We start from the raw sequence: 15097 nt of genomic DNA, 5'->3' as shown, positions 1-15097 counted from the left end.
CATCAAGTATCTATATGAGGGATATACCATTTTTATTTTGCATAACTGCAATATAGTGCGCTTAAAATAGTCACAAATAATTCAATAGTTTATATTGAAACAAAACTATATTTCATTTCTGTTTATGTTTTGTGTTAACTATTTATAAATTACAGATAGCTGTAACACTTCTATTTGATATCAAATAATTTAAGTTTGTATTCGTTGTTTTATAAGTAATTAAATAAAGTTTTATATCCCTAAACTGTGATATTTGAAATGTGGCTTTGACAGTATGATATATATATATATATATATTTCTAAAATATGGAATAAATGGTTTCTTATTAATTACTACAGTATCACGGTGCAATATTCAAAACTATTATTAAATTGATAGAAAAATTAGTTTTATTTATTTTGAATATCATTATATAAATGACCTCATGCTTTATGCATTGATGAACTCCCACATCTCTTCTCTAGTCTTCTTCCTAGGCATTGATGGCTACGAAGTCTCACACCGTCATTCATCTGCTAGTTACTATTATCGTATATATATATATATATATATATATATATATATATATATATATATATATATATTATATATATATATGTTTTTATGCGTGAATTTTATTTTTAATTACTAACAAAATTTCAACTTATAAATATATTATGTAAATTGAGGCACTTACCTACTTAGGGAAAAATGACGATTGTAAACTTAATGCAATTTATCAGTACGGCATTCCTATTAGAGACTTAATACATCTGCCTATGTAGCCTATGGGTACATTTAATCATATCGATTACTCATACTGTAGACTAACAAATAGTCAAATAACATAAAGCACATAATTACATAAGTTATTTCCTAACACATAATTTAAAACTTAAGTGTCAGCAGAACACTTCTTTGACTTGAACCAGTGGCATAGCTCTGATACCACCTTCTGTCAAAACCCCCAATCCCTAATCCCCGGGAACGGGCGGCCGTGATCCAGTTTCGGTGGTATCGGGTATTGTCTAATTTGGCAGCGGAAATTTTCATCAGGACCGTAGTTAGGAAATATGTTATCAGAGTAAACCACCATACTTTATAACATTAAACACATGGGTAAAGCCCAAGTTTTCAGTACACACATTTTCATAGGAATAAATCCTATTTTGTTTAGTAAAAACATCTATTTTATTTTAGGTAACTTTATTGCCACTTTTCCAAGCCTTCAGTGCTCTCCAGCTGGCTTTTATTGGCTTCACACTAAGTTACCTGAAACACGTGTTTAAAACATTTTATCAGCAGGAAATACTGGTGAGTGAATCCCAGTTTAATCAAGTTGAAATACCAATCATTTTACAGTATTGAGGGCACATCCGCAATTACATTTGTTTCCAAGAAATAACAATTAACATCAGTGGTACGGTCATACTCAACTTATGGGATGTTACCACGCCAGTAACCAATTTTGTATACAAAACCCCAACATACCCACTATAATTGTATTCTTTACAAATACTCAATAACTGCTTTTTATATATTTAATTTAGTGAGGTTTTGTAAAAACATTTAACAAAAAGAGGATTACTCACAAAAATGAGTATATAAAAAGAGGATTAACTCACAAAAAGATTTACACAAAAAGATTTACACAAAAAGAAGGATCACTCACATTGCTATTATAGGGCTTTCCTTTGTGACTTCCTGGTTATAATCTAATTAAATAAACAATGCACACGTGTTAGTATAATAACCCATTTTAACATTAGTAATACCCTCCCCGAGATGACATTCCAACGACTACGTCGGGCAGAACCACGACAGCCGTTACGGAACCTTAGATCAATCGGGCAGAGTATCTAATACGTATCCAGGGGTTATGATACTTATAACGAGGCAGAGCTTCGCTAATTAGGGGGTATAATACCCGAGTATTATTTCTACTATTCAGAAATTGTGATTGAGAAACGAAGAATGAACGAATTCAAATGAAATCCGATGCGTTCTTTATATAGGTGCTGAAACTGGTTCCCACGCGGCCCGCGTAAAGAACAGGCATGGCTTACGCGGCGCGCGTCAATGCTGGGTCAACGCGTAGCTTGTCCTGGTCATAATCTAGCCTCGCCACGATGATGACACGTGTCATCACCGGGCTGCGCCACCAATTGGGACACTCGCGGCCCGTGTAAACTAACGGTGTGGCCTTACGCGGCCCGCCTGAACTAAAGAAATGAATGAGATCAGGTTTCAACCCTCATACCGCCCGCGTAGGAATTGGGGTGGGTCTACGCGTCCCGCCTCAACTTACTTTTTCTTGCTATATTGTATTTCGGGCTTGGTTTTCACGTATGGGATGTATTTTAGAAAGTGTAGGGTGTCAGGGGTGTTTTAGGAGGGTTGTTATATTTTGGGTATCACTTCTGGGTTATTTAATAAAATATATAGTGCACTCACGTTAAGTATAGTGACCCAATTTCACTTTATCCCTACGTCACGAGACAGAACCCCAACGGATTTAGGCAGAGCCTTAACATACGTTACGGGGCCCTACGTCAGTCGGACAGGGTATCAGTGATCAAGGGTTAAAACACTTAAATCGGGGCAGGACCTTTAGAGTATTAATAATTAAAAAGTTGATCATAAAAGGAATAGGGTATGCAAGAGAAAGCAAGGAATGATTAATTTTTCCTACGAATGAATGTTCCTATTTATATTAGAAATTGAAACTTGAAAACTACTCTACCTGATTCCACGTACCCTGCTTTCATTAAACGTTAAATTTGATTCTATCTTTTCAAAAGCTGATATCTATACTTCAACTAGTAGATGTCCCGCCTGTCACACCCCGCCGAAGGCGGAAACGCAAGGTGCGACCATGAAAGGATTTCAAGCATACGATAAGCAAACAACTAATATGATTAAGCATCAACGATACCGAAGTTTAAAGTTTACAAACCATAACAATATATTTAGTTTACACAACTTCCAGTTTCAAAAACACATACGACCAAAAGTTATATTGTTTATAAAGTTCCTAGGATTTGTCAAGTATATTTCCGATACGTTGAAATATACAAGGCAAAACCCCCAAAAGGTATCGTCCATGATGCATGCAACTTCTTAAAGCCACGAACCAAATTTCACTTACCTGAAAATCATGCTTAAAAATGTCAACATAATGCTGGTGAGTTCACAGGTTTAAATGACACAAATGAAACTTAGACTCATTTGATAAAAATTTAGTATGCGTAGTTAATGAAATCACGAAAGTCGAATCATGGTCTTGCAAAAACCGTGATACATGTGCCGACATAAGCCCGTAACCAAACCATAACGATGATGCCTCGCCACATCGTGCACCATGACGATGTCTAAGAATATTTGGACACAATTGCACTCCCACAGGGTCACGACCGACCAGGAGCGGGGCTCGTTAAACCCAATAGATCTATTCGACTGTTCCGCGGTCATTACCACGACTAATGGTTACTAAAGAAACAATAACACGAGGACTTCCGAGCTCTAAAACCAACCAACTTATGCGCACAAAATAGGCAAAAATGGATTTCATTCCCACTACCATACCCCGTAACCAAGCATGATTTTCCCCCGATTTAAATAAACATTTAAATAAGTAAAAGGGGCCGTGAAGACTCACAAACTGCGTTCCGTGCGTATGCTAGCAAAACCAAATGTCCAAAATAATTCCCGACCTACACGTGTCCTAATTCAATAAGACACTAGGTCTAAATATGTGTCTACTCGACAAGTCGTTCACCAAACTTGTTTAGACAAAATGAGATGTTAACCTTTTTATTTAAAATGTTAACCGTTATGACGCGTTGGTGGGTGATTATCCAAAAGTTCACATGTTAATATATATAAATATATATATATATATATGTGTGTGTGTGTGTGTGTGTATATATATATATACCACACATTGTCACACAATGTCGGGACCTAGTCCTGAACTACGACCATAACCAAATAAATATATATTTCACTAACAAAATACTATATTTATTTACGTGGAACGACGTCCATAAATCCTGTCGATAAAAATATATTTTACGACGAAAATACTATATTACTCATGTGGAGTGACGTCCACAAAATATGTAAGTCGATCTTGCCAAAAAAATATATATATGTATATATATATATATATATATATATTGTATTTTAAATTACTTGTAGGCGAAAATATATATAGTTTTCATGACGACGTCAAGACTTGGTCGTTTATATTTAAAACTCGATTTTTATAAGAACAATATATTTTATACTAAAATACTTATTCGCGTTGGAAAACCTGAATTTATATTCAACGTCAACTTTTACTAAAAATCTCTCAAGTCTTGTTATTAAATACAAATTTTTGTCACGAAAGCCTTGATGATTCAATCATGATCATCAAACCATAACTTCGCCTAGTTAGTGATCTATACGTTAAAATACCATTTTAACATGCCAAAACCATCATCTTACATATACAAGTCACATATCACTAAGTATGCACTTAACATATAAAATCAAGTGTTAGCATGCACTACATCATTTAAAACCATATTATGCCAAATTTATCAAGAAGCATAATATACACTTTAAAATCTCTTCTAACTGTTTTTCACTTTTTTTATTTAACTTCTTAATCCATTTTTTTATATTCCAAAAATCTAACATCCAGGATTTACCATTAACATGTTAACACTTAAACATCATCAACAAGTTCCATACCCACTTTTATCTTTCTAAAACCCCATTTTAGTAAAAATAATCTTATGAACCTTTTTCATATTCATCCAAAATCATCATCCACATGACAGGCAAACATTTAACATTTACCCTAGCAAATAACAATCTCACATAAAATACTCATACAAACTTACGTTTGTATACATACATATATATGTATATAGGAATAAAATTCCATTTTTAACTTTAGTTATTTATTTTAACAAAACACTTATTTTAACATCTCATTTTGTGACAACAATATGAACTCATAGACATTAATAGTATATAAACAATAAAGAAAGAAAAAAAAAGGGACAAGATACATACCACTAGTCTTAAACTAGGGAAGATTACTTCTTGAAAATAGATATAGAAGTTTATGTGTTGAGATATTGCTCCAATCCTCCTAATATCTCAACACCTAGGGAAGTTCAAGTGTATTTTTAGTGTGAAATGGAAGTTTGAAAGAAAAATGATAGGGGAAAATAGGGGTGTTCGGCTGAGAGTTCAAGGGAGGAAGTAAAAGTGAGTGTGGTGTGTTTGTATTGATGCATAAAAGTTCTGTATTATAATTTTTTTTTACTTGCAATTATACTCAAGACCACACCATACTTTTGCCTCACAATTCTACTAAAATCACATCAAAAAGGGACAGGGAATGGGGGTGGTGTGTTAGACGTAAGGGGAGGGGTAAGGTTTGGTGGTTTGGTGTTGACTTTGTAGTAACTTTTGATATGATATGGAAAGATATTTAGGTGGTTAATATAATTAGGATGTTTAGTGTTTTGTTAAAACACAATTCTAGTCTCAATATTACTAGACAATCATAGTTATACAATAGCATTTTTGTGTGGTGAAAATGACTAGTATAAATGTTAAAATGTAATCGAACCAAACTCTACACAATAAACCGAAAGAATACGGTACCTTCTTATCCGTAAAAAGTTTTATCTATTATTCACACAAAACATATAATAATGCCATAAATTTTAAAGTTACAGGCATACTGGAACCATATCAATTATATAATTTTTTATAGTGTACAAGATAATCCACCAACGCTCGTTCTTTTTTTTTTTTTTCTATATATACTCTTATCGCTACACGATAAGATGATACCAAATGACATCAAATGTGAACCCATGCATTTACCCGGATATCGCTAGACTTTATGGACTCAATTAATTATATAATTAAGTCTAAAGGCACGTAATTTAGTAAATAAATAGTGATTAGATCGTGCGGATTAACCTGAAATTTTGCCGGTTGTCACATTCTCCCCCCGTTAAAAGAATTTCGTCCTGAAATTCAACCCGAGTCATCCTGAACAGGAGTCTTCTCAAACAGGTGGGGATACTTCGTCTTCATTTGATCCTCGCGTTCCCATGTAAACTCAGGTCCGCGCTTGGAGTTCCAACGAACTTTCACCAATTTAATACGACTCCTCCTCAACTTTTGGACTTTCCAGTCCGTAACCTCGACCGGTTCTTCAATAAAGTGGAGTTTGTCATCGATACAGATTTCATCTGGAGGAATGATAAGCGTCTCGTCGGCTAGACACTTCTTCAAGTTTGACACATGGAATGTGTCATGAACGCCACTTAGCTCATCGGGCAACTTTAGTTTGTACGCGACGGTACCAACCTTGTCTAAAACCTCGAACGGCCCAATATACCTCGGATTAAGCTTACCACGCTTACCGAACCTTGCAACACCCTTCCAAGGTGAGACTTTTAGCAAGACTTTATCTCCGACCTCGAAGGTTAAGGGTTTACGCCCAACGTCCGCGTAACTTTTCTGACGATCACGAGCCGCCTTGATACGGTTTCTGATCTGAAAAATCTTGTCCGTGGTTTCTTGAACCAATTCTGGACCAATCAACTGTTTCTCACCGACCTCCGCCCAACACAACGGGGACCGACACTTCCTTCCATACAAAGCCTCAAATGGAGCAGCTTTGATGCTCGTGTGATAACTATTATTATACGAGAACTCTACTAATGGTAAATGAGTATCCCAATTTCCACCGAAATCCATCACACATGCACGGAGCATGTCCTCCAGTGTTTGGATGGTCCTTTCACTTTGGCCATCCGTTTGAGGATGATAGGCCGTACTTAGATCTACGCGAGATCCGAATGCCTTTTGGAAGGAACGCCAAAACCTTGAAATAAAACGGCCATCTCTGTCAGAGATTAGAGAAACAGGCACCCCATGACGTGCCACTACTTCCTTGATATACAATTCCGCTAACGTTTTCATACTGTCCTTCTCGCGGATAGGTAGAAAGTGTGCGGACTTTGTCAAACGATCCACGATTACCCAAATCATGTCATTACCCTTAGATGTTCTAGGTAACTTTGAAATGAAATCCATAGAAATTTGTTCCCATTTCCATATCGGGATTTCAGGTTGTTGTAACAAGCCAGATGGCTTCTGATATTCGGCCTTAACCTTTGAACAAGTCAAACACTTTCCCACGTAGGTCGCAATATCGCCTTTAAGATTGGGCCACCAATAAAATTCCTTCAAATCATGATACATCTTATCAGCACCTGGATGAATCGAATACTTCGACTTTTGAGCTTCATCTAAAACTAGATTACGTAACCTGCCAAACAATGGAACCCAAACACGACCCATGAAATACAGCGTTTCATCTTCCTTAGGTTCCAATTGTTGTTCCATACCACGCAAAGATTCTTCCTTAATAAACTCCGGTTTAAGAGCTTCACGTTGTGCGTCACGAATTTGAGTGGTGAGGCTCGTTTGGATTGTTAATCCTAACGCACGAACACGTAAAGTCTTAACCCTTTCTTTCCGACTCAAGGCGTCCGCAACAACGTTGGCCTTGCCCGGGTGATACTTTATCTCACAATCATAGTCGTTCAACAACTCCACCCAACGACGTTGGCGCATATTTAATTCCTTTTGATCAAATATATGTTGAAGACTTTTATGATCCGTGAAAATGGTACACCGTGTACCGTAGAGATAATGTCGCCAAATCTTCAAAGCGAACACCACCGCACCCAATTCCAAATCATGGGTGGTGTAGTTCTTCTCATGGACCTTTAACTGACGCGATGCATAAGCGATGACTTTGTCTCGTTGCATCAACACACAACCTAGACCTTGATGCGAGGCATCACAATAAACCACAAAATCATCCGTACCATCGGGTAGAGACAAAATTGGAGCACCGCAAAGTTTCTCTTTAAGTAACTGGAACGCTGATTCTTGTTTATCTCCCCAATCAAACTTTTTATCCTTTTGGGTCAAGGCGGTTAGAGGCTGTGCTATCTTTGAAAAATTCTCAATGAATCGTCGATAGTACCCCGCCAATCCTAGAAACTGGCGTATTTCAGTTGGAGACTTTGGTGCTTCCCAGTTCTTTATAGCCTCTATCTTGGACGGATCGACATGAATCCCTTTCTCGTTTACTACATGACCGAGAAATTGTACCTCGCGAATCCAAAATTCGCATTTCGAAAACTTTGCGTATAGCTTCTCGTTCTTCAGCAATTCGAGAATAAGCCTTAAATGTTGCTCATGCTCTTCCTTTGACCGCGAATATATTAATATATCATCAATAAAAACAATCACAAATTTGTCCAAGTAAGGTTTGCACACGCGATTCATTAAATCCATAAATACGGCCGGTGCGTTAGTCAAGCCGAAAGGCATGACAAGAAACTCATAATGACCATAACGGGTTCTAAACGCTGTCTTGGGAATACTCTCCTCCTGAACTCGCAACTGATGATAGCCCGAACGCAAATCAATCTTCGAATAGAAACTAGAACCTTGAAGTTGATCAAACAAGTCATCGATCCTTGGTAAAGGGTACCTATTCTTGATAGTGAGCTTGTTCAACTCCCGGTAATCTATACACATACGGAAGGTTCCGTCTTTCTTTTTCACGAACAAGACCGGTGCTCCCCAAGGCGAGAAACTCGGTCGGATGAAACCTTTGTCTAGCAATTCTTGAAGTTGGTTAGATAATTCCTGCAACTCTGACGGAGCTAAACGGTAAGGCGATTTAGCTACAGGGGCAGCTCCTGGGACCAAGTCGATGCGAAACTCGACTTGCCTTTGTGGGGGCAATCCTGGCAAGTCTTCAGGAAAGACTTCAGGGAATTCCCTCACAACAGGAATATCCTCAAGTTTAGGCTCCTCTGTCTTCTTATCAACTACGTGCGCCAAGAATGCAAAGCAACCCTTCCGTAGACATTTTTGGGCCTTCATGCAAGTAATAATTCGCAATGGGGTTCCACGTCTTTCTCCATGGACAGAAAGCGTCTCACCATCGGATAGAGGAATACGAATTATCTTTTCATGACAAATCACTTCGGCATGGTTTTTCGACAACCAATCCATGCCGACTACGACATCGAAGCTACCCAGTTGGACCGGTAGAAGATCTATACTAAATTCTTGATTGCACAAGACCAACGTGCAACCCTTAACAACCTCACATGACTTAACCAACTTTCCATTGGCCAATTCAATAGAGTAGGGTATATCTAGCTTGCTTGACTCTAAATTCAACATACGTTTAAAGTCGGTAGATACGAAGCTAAGGTCGGCACCAGTATCAAAAAGAATTGAAGCATAATGATTATTGAGAAGAAACGTACCCGTAACTACGTTCGGGTCCTGACGAGCATCCTTAGCTCCAATCACGAAGGCTCGACCCTTAGCTGGGTTCAACTTAGGACATTGCCGCTTGAAATGATCCTCGGCACCGCACTCGTAGCATCCTTTGTCCTTCTTTGGTAACACCACCCTACAAGTTTCCATTTTGTGTCCCACCTTTCCACACCTTTTACATTTGGCACTTTCACAAGTGCCCACATGATGGTAGTTACATTTGTTGCACTTGGGTAGAGGACCCGTATACTTTCTTGGACCAGAGCTTGTTGCGTTCGCAGTAGCAGAGAAAGCTTTCACATCTTGAGTTTTTGCAGTTTGGTTTGTAGCGTTGTTACCCTTCTTGAAGTTAGACCATTTCCGCTTACCCGAACTCTTTGATTCATCGACTGAATCCTTCTTGTCACTTCCCTTCCTAGTTAGGGTCTCCATGCGCACCGCATCTTCAGTTAAACTAACAGCTAGGCTCACTGCACTTCGAATTGTAGCAGGGTGAGACGAGGTAACCATGCTACGGATTTCAGGTGCCAAACCCCATATATATCGTTCAATTCTCTTGAACTCCGGTGTCACAAGGTATGGAACTACCCTGGACAAATCATGGAACCGTTGCGTATACCCCGCAACATCAGCGCCGATCATAGTTAGATTCCAAAATTCTGTCTCTAGTCTTTGGATTTCAGCTCTCGAGCAGTACTCTTCTCGCATCAATTCCCGAAGTCCTTCCCATGTCATCCCATAAGCGGCCTCATCACCTAATGTTTGAACCTGAAGGTTCCACCAAGTCAACGCCTCATCCAGAAAGAGGCAAGTAACATACATCACCGTTTGTTCCGGGGTACATTTGCTGATACGGATCACCGATTCCGTCTTCTCCACCCAACGTACAAACCCAACGGCTCCCTCGGTACCATTGAAGTTTAGAGGCTTGCAGTCGAGGAACGCCTTATAAGTGCACCCTGGAATGGTAGTACCTCCTGAATTATCAAGATATAATTATTATAAGAATAACATAATCAAGAAAATCCATAGTTGCCATGCAAAACCAACTATTACCAATCACAATGTTCCCACCCGTTCCTGATCCTCCAGGTCCAGAACCTCCGGAGCCTCCAATACCGCCGCTGGAATCGACACGGTTTGCTTCATACTGTGCAATGGCGGTAGCAATGCGCTGTTCCAACAAAGCTTCCAATTCTGCCTCCGGGGTGGGAAGTTGGTAATTCGGTTGTTTACGAGTATTTCTTCGTTTCGGCGCCATGGTATTCTGATGTAAAATATCAAAAGAATTTTAGACATATATTTCAACAAATATTGCCAACCATGTACGAATATAAGAATACAACCAATTGTAATAACCATATGATGACATTGACAAGTATCACCGACAATCATGAGTGCACGAGTAATAACAATTATATGATTAATCACCATCATAATAATTGCAGTGTCATAAAAGTACCACACCATAACAACCACAACATCATAATAATCATGAAAAGAACAAAATACAACGCATCAAAAGAAAATACCATAATTTACATATCATTCAAACTTGTTACATTGTTTCGTGAAAGATCCAAAAGAGCTCAAGGCTACATCACCTTGGCTTACAAGTTTAGACAATATACAAAAAGGTAAAATTTCTTCCATGAGCAATCTTCGTAACCAAAAGTAAGATCATCACACCACTACTACTGAGGTGGGGGGTGGGGTGGTCGTGTCTCGAGTGCCGCTCTGACTCTAGCTAAGTCCTCCTCGATAACTCTCATCCCATGAGCGAGTGTAGTCACCCTAGCCTGAACCTCTGAAATATTAGAATCCGTCATACCAAAAGTGACATCGTGGCGTGCTGAAGCTGAGGTGAGGATAATCATCTGTTCGGCATCGTTGATTCTTCGCTGTCGTATAACATCCAACTCCCTATCAATCCTATGCATAAACACATGTAGGAGCATCTCAATAGAATCTATCCTCTCCTCGAGGGTGGGTGGAAACATGGGAGAACGGTAGCAAGGATCGGAAGGCGACATGGTGGTTGGGGGTCGAGAAGGTCCGCCCGTCTCGAGCTTTGGGGGCACAAGAAAGCCAGCAGCTCGGAATCTCTCAATGAAAGGGCTGGCTGTAGCGGGACATGAAGGTCCTCCAATCTCAAAAACAGAAGGAATCTCCCTCCTGGGCTCGCTAACTCTCTCATCATCGACTTGAGCAAGAATAGCGCGAGACGGTCCACCCATCTCGAGAGTAGTGGGAGCTATAAGCTCTGCAGCAGTGCCACAGTCCGTAGCGTGAGCACTAGGACCTACGGCTCTAAGAGCAGAAGAAGATACACTATCAGTAGTGTCGGAAGATGAAATGTCCATGACGGACACAACTGGGGAAGAGACCTCTAGAATCGCAATATCAAACGCCTCGCCCACTCCTATGTCATCGTCGACATGATCAACATGAAACACTAGAACCTTGTCCCCACCAGCAGGGACATCAACACGAGGGACCTCAATCGCAAGGGGAGGGATGTCAATAATAAGGTGTCCATCGGGGTGACCTACGACAACTACACCAGGGACTAGAACATCCCCCAGATCGAGAATATCATCCATCAGCACAGGGCCACCTAAGGCTATTATCTCCCCCTCACCACTAACGCCACTCAGCACTCGACAGACACGTAGTCCGGATCCTCCTCCGGCTCAGAATCCGTCTCCGGCACTACTTCCATAGCGGGCTCATCATCCGACTCCAACTCGATCACCTCCTCATCGGACACGAGGTCAATGATCCCCTCGTCTGAATCTGAAATGTCGATAGGATCTGAAGCTGACGACATCGTGACCTGGCAAGAAAATCCGTACAAACACATGTATATATAAATTATATATATGTATATAAATCACAAAACCCTCCACATGAACCAAATAACTTGCCTATACAATATAGACCAAACCATGTATACCCAAAACTCCTTTCTACACTAAGTAGACTAAACCATGAATCCCGCCTACGACTCGTAGACCCAACCATGAACGTGATGCAATGCAATGAAACTTTTCAGGCAAGTGAAAACGTTTAATGCGTGGCACCTAGATATGAGATTATAGTCTAGACTCGAGACCGAATCCTAGTTCGCTATAATCGAGGCTCTGATACCAATCTGTCACACCCCGCCGAAGGCGGAAACGCAAGGTGCGACCATGAAAGGATTTCAAGCATACGATAAGCAAACAACTAATATGATTAAGCATCAACGATACCGAAGTTTAAAGTTTACAAACCATAACAATATATTTAGTTTACACAACTTCCAGTTTCAAAAACACATACGACCAAAAGTTATATTGTTTATAAAGTTCCTAGGATTTGTCAAGTATATTTCCGATACGTTGAAATATACAAGGCAAAACCCCCAAAAGGTATCGTCCATGATGCATGCAACTTCTTAAAGCCACGAACCAAATTTCACTTACCTGAAAATCATGCTTAAAAATGTCAACATAATGCTGGTGAGTTCACAGGTTTAAATGACACAAATGAAACTTAGACTCATTTGATAAAAATTTAGTATGCGTAGTTAATGAAATCACGAAAGTCGAATCATGGTCTTGCAAAAACCGTGATACATGTGCCGACATAAGCCCGTAACCAAACCATAACGATGATGCCTCGCCACATCGTGCACCATGACGATGTCTAAGAATATTTGGACACAATTGCACTCCCACAGGGTCACGACCGACCAGGAGCGGGGCTCGTTAAACCCAATAGATCTATTCGACTGTTCCGCGGTCATTACCACGACTAATGGTTACTAAAGAAACAATAACACGAGGACTTCCGAGCTCTAAAACCAACCAACTTATGCGCACAAAATAGGCAAAAATGGATTTCATTCCCACTACCATACCCCGTAACCAAGCATGATTTTCCCCCGATTTAAATAAACATTTAAATAAGTAAAAGGGGCCGTGAAGACTCACAAACTGCGTTCCGTGCGTATGCTAGCAAAACCAAATGTCCAAAATAATTCCCGACCTACACGTGTCCTAATTCAATAAGACACTAGGTCTAAATATGTGTCTACTCGACAAGTCGTTCACCAAACTTGTTTAGACAAAATGAGATGTTAACCTTTTTATTTAAAATGTTAACCGTTATGACGCGTTGGTGGGTGATTATCCAAAAGTTCACATGTTAATATATATAAATATATATATATATATATATATATATATATATATGTGTGTGTGTGTGTGTTTGTGTGTGTGTGTATATATATATATATACCACACATTGTCACACAATGTCGGGACCTAGTCCTGAACTACGACCATAACCAAATAAATATATATTTCACTAACAAAATACTATATTTATTTACGTGGAACGACGTCCATAAATCCTGTCGATAAAAATATATTTTACGACCAAAATACTATATTACTCATGTGGAGTGACGTCCACAAAATATGTAAGTCGATCTTGCCAAAAAAATATATATATGTATATATATATATATATATTGTATTTTAAATTACTTGTAGGCGAAAATATATATAGTTTTCATGACGACGTCAAGACTTGGTCGTTTATATTTAAAACTCGATTTTTATAAGAACAATATATTTTATACTAAAATACTTATTCGCGTTGGAAAACCTGAATTTATATTCAACGTCAACTTTTACTAAAAATCTCTCAAGTCTTGTTATTAAATACAAATTTTTGTCACGAAAGCCTTGATGATTCAATCATGATCATCAAACCATAACTTCGCCTAGTTAGTGATCTATACGTTAAAATACCATTTTAACATGCCAAAACCATCATCTTACATATACAAGTCACATATCACTAAGTATGCACTTAACATATAAAATCAAGTGTTAGCATGCACTACATCATTTAAAACCATATTATGCCAAATTTATCAAGAAGCATAATATACACTTTAAAATCTCTTCTAACTGTTTTTCACTTTTTTTATTTAACTTCTTAATCCATTTTTTTATATTCCAAAAATCTAACATCCAGGATTTACCATTAACATGTTAACACTTAAACATCATCAACAAGTTCCATACCCACTTTTATCTTTCTAAAACCCCATTTTAGTAAAAATAATCTTATGAACCTTTTTCATATTCATCCAAAATCATCATCCACATGACAGGCAAACATTTAACATTTACCCTAGCAAATAACAATCTCACATAAAATACTCATACAAACTTACGTTTGTATACATACATATATATGTATATAGGAATAAAATTCCATTTTTAACTTTAGTTATTTATTTTAACAAAACACTTATTTTAACATCTCATTTTGTGACAACAATATGAACTCATAGACATTAATAGTATATAAACAATAAAGAAAGAAAAAAAAAGGGACAAGATACATACCACTAGTCTTAAACTAGGGAAGATTACTTCTTGAAAATAGATATAGAAGTTTATGTGTTGAGATATTGCTCCAATCCTCCTAATATCTCAACACCTAGGGAAGTTCAAGTGTATTTTTAGTGTGAAATGGAAGTTTGAAAGAAAAATGATAGGGGAAAATAGGGGTGTTCGGCTGAGAGTTCAAGGGAGGAAGTAAAAGTGAGTGTGGTGTGTTTGTATTGATGCATAAAAGTTCTGTATTATAATTTTTTTTTACTTGCAAATATACTCAAGACCACACCATACTTTTGCCTCACAATTCTACTAAAATCACATC

The 15097-nt window shown here is 38.3% G+C and overlaps 2 long non-coding RNA genes across 2 annotated transcripts; both read right to left on the bottom strand.

Annotated features, from left to right (window-relative positions):
• Positions 1-2880: 2880 nt before the first annotated feature.
• On the bottom strand, positions 2881-3781 carry LOC110871472. The gene is made up of 2 exons (XR_002553765.2): positions 3639-3781; positions 2881-3128 (listed from the first exon to the last, which is right to left on the bottom strand). It is a non-coding gene; the product is annotated as an uncharacterized LOC110871472 (long non-coding RNA).
• Positions 3782-12592: 8811 nt separating this feature from the next.
• Positions 12593-13493, bottom strand: LOC110871473. Its single transcript, XR_002553766.2, has 2 exons — positions 13351-13493; positions 12593-12840 (listed from the first exon to the last, which is right to left on the bottom strand). It is a non-coding gene; the product is annotated as an uncharacterized LOC110871473 (long non-coding RNA).
• Between the last annotated feature and the right edge of the window lie 1604 nt (positions 13494-15097).

The sequence above is a fragment of the Helianthus annuus genome, chromosome 8, assembly GCF_002127325.2.
Source record: "Helianthus annuus cultivar XRQ/B chromosome 8, HanXRQr2.0-SUNRISE, whole genome shotgun sequence".
NCBI lineage: Eukaryota > Viridiplantae > Streptophyta > Magnoliopsida > Asterales > Asteraceae > Helianthus > Helianthus annuus.
Note: the sequence above shows the minus strand (reverse complement) of the source record. Positions and strands in the feature narration are given on the sequence as shown.